The following is a 3,091-nucleotide window of genomic DNA, read 5'->3' on the forward strand; positions in this document are numbered from 1 at the left end:
TCCTTAGGTCAGTTAAGTTCAAGTAGTTCTACGACTAGGGGACTGATGACCCACATGTTAAGTCCCATAGTGCTTAAAACCATTTGAACCATTTTTTTTACCTGCCACGGAGAATTGCAACTTTAATTATTGGCATAACCGCAGGTGATGTGTACGTGTATGAACTTACACTGTCATGTGACCATATCTTCTGGGTGCTTCATTTCTGTTGTCAACTAGTGTACTTTGGTATATGGTACTGATAATGAGATGTTGGTCTCATAGGATACATTTCCAGGATAACCATACAACGCTCATTTGGCCAGACAACTTGTTACTAGTTTTTACGCGTAGAGTCTCCTTAGCATTACGATTTGTCAGACTTCAATGGCTCAAATGGCTCTGAGCACTATGGGACTTAACATCTGAGGTCATCAGTCCCCTAGAACTTAGAACTACTTAAACCTAACTAACCTAAGGACATCACACACATCCATGCCCGAGGCAGGATTCGAACCTGCGACCGTAGCAGTCGCGTGGTTCCGGACTGCGCGACTAGAACCGCGAGACCACCGCGGCCGGCTTTGCCAGACTGCAAGCCCTTACATTTACGTCTATATCTATATGGATACGCTGCCAATCACATTTAAGTGACTGGTAGAGGTTTCATCGAACCACCTTCACAGTAATTCTCTATTATTCCACTCTCGAATAGCGCGCGGAAAAGACTAACACCTAAATCTTTCCGTACGAGCTCTGTTTTCCCTTATTTTATTATGATGATAGTTTCTTCCTATGTATGTCGGCGTCAACAAAATATTTTCGCATTCTGAGGAGAAAGTTGGTAATTTAAATTTCGTGAGAAACGACTATGTTTTAGTGGTGTCCACTCCAAATCCTGTATCATGCCCATACACTCTCTCCCCTGAATGAGATTTTCACTCTGCAGCGGAGTGTGTGCTGATATGAAACTTCCTGACAGATTAAAACTGTGTTCCGCACCGAGACTTGTGCCGTGCTGGGTAGCTCAGTTGGTAGAGCACTTGCCCGTGAAAGGCAAAGGTCCCGAGTTCGAGTCTCGGCCTGGCACACAGTTTTAATCTACCAGGAAGTTTCACTCTCTCCCCTATTTCTCCATAATACATAACGTGCTGCTCTTCTTTGAACTTTCTCTATGTACTCCGTTAATCCTATCTGTTAATGATCCCGCACTACACAGCAGTACTCCAAAAGAAGGCGGACAAGCATTAATTGATCTATTGCATCTTGTAAGTGTTCTGCCAGCAAGACTCACTCTTTGGTTCTCTTTCCCCACAGCACTTAATATGTGTTCTTTCCAATTTCAGCTGGTCATGACTGTAATTCAAATTTAATGGGTTCCTTTTAGCACTCATGTGGATGACCTTATACTTTTCAATATTTAGGGTCAATTGCCAATTTTCGCACCCTACAGGTGTCTCATCTAAATCGTTTAATATTTTTTTTTTTAATTTTCTGATGACGATAAACGACAGCATCATCTGAAAACAGCCTAAGACGGTTGCTCAGATTGTCTCTTAAATCGTACGCATATATGGGTAAGAAATAGCAGAGGGCCTATAACACTACCGTGGGGAACGCCACAAACCACTTCGTTTTATTCGATAGCTTTCCGTCAGTTACTACGAACTGTGACCTCTCTGACAGGAAATCGCGAATCCAATCGCATAACTGAAACCATATTCCACAAGCACGCAATTTGATTACAAGCCGTTTGTGAGGTACTGTGTCAAGAACCTTCTGGAAATCTAGAAATACGAAGTCAATTTGAAGTCTCTTGTCAATTGCACTTAACACTTCGTGTGAGTAAAGAGCTAGTTGTGTTTCACAAGAAAGACGTTTTCTAAATTCGTGTTGACTGTCTATCAATATACCGTTCTCTTCGAGATAATTCGTAATGGTCGAAGACAATATATGTTAAAAAATTCTGCTGCATATCGACATTGTGACGTGAGCAATTTTCCAGTCTTTGGGTACGGATCTTTCATCGAGCGAGCGGTTGTATATGCTCGTAATTAAGTATGGAGCTATTACATCAGCATACTCTGAAAGGAACCTAACTGGTATACGGTCTGGACCGGAGGATTTGGTTTTATTAGGGATTTAACTTGCTTCACTATTCCGAGGATATCTACTTCTAAGTTACTTATGTTGACAGCTGTTATTGTTTCGAATTGTGGAATATTTACTTCGTCTTCTTTGATGAAATAATTTCGGAAAGTTGTATTTAGTAGCTCTGCTTTAGCAGCACTTTCATCGATACTATTTCCATTGCTATCGCGCGGAGAACGCAGTGATTGTGTCTTGCCACTAGCATACTTCACATACGACCAGAATCTCTTTGGATTTTCTGCAAGATTTCGAGACAAAATTTCGTTGTGGAAACTACTATAAGCATCTCGCATTGAAGTCCGCGCTAAATTTCGACCTTCTGTAAAAAAATCACCAATCTTGGGGATTTTGCGTTCGTTTGAATCTGGCATGCTTTTTTTGTTGTTTCTGCACATTTGTTTTTAATATTGGTCGAAGAATGAATTACGTAGGAGGGAAATCAATTTCAGCGACGATATACTCTCGGAAAATACTTGTCTTTTCCACCTCAAAGGAACAGCTCTAGTATCTTCATCGATTGACACATGTCTTCCGATGAGTCGCAACATATGCAATGGGAAAATCTTTTGTAAAGCGCAGCATGTTTCATGCGAGCGCAAGCTTTCAGTTCGTAGTGGTTACCCCCATCTATTTTCCTCGACAGCTATCGCCTATTCCCTTAGCTGAACATAACCTACAACGAAATACGGTTACATAACGGATGCCGTTATTTATAAGCAGGTTCGGAAAATAGCGTCTCTTTGCGCTAAAAGCTTGTCACCCATTGAACACATTGCCAAACACACGTCGAATTTCGTATGCCTAAATTGTTGAATTACAAACCAAATACTGACTTGCAACTTTTTATGCGTCTGGTATTTGTGGGCGTATACCTTCTCTTTAACGTCCCATGAATATAAAAATTACTTGAATTTATACTGTGTGTGAGGAGTGGGGATCCACTCAACTATTCTACCGCTAA

At 41.1% G+C, this 3,091-nt stretch overlaps 1 non-coding gene across 1 annotated transcript; it reads left to right on the forward strand.

The window, feature by feature from the left end:
* Positions 1–995: 995 nt before the first annotated feature.
* Positions 996–1,069, forward strand: Trnas-uga. The gene has a single exon. It is a non-coding gene; the product is annotated as a tRNA-Ser (tRNA).
* Positions 1,070–3,091: the final 2,022 nt, after the last annotated feature.

Source organism: Schistocerca piceifrons, chromosome 2, assembly GCF_021461385.2.
Source record: "Schistocerca piceifrons isolate TAMUIC-IGC-003096 chromosome 2, iqSchPice1.1, whole genome shotgun sequence".
NCBI lineage: Eukaryota > Metazoa > Arthropoda > Insecta > Orthoptera > Acrididae > Schistocerca > Schistocerca piceifrons.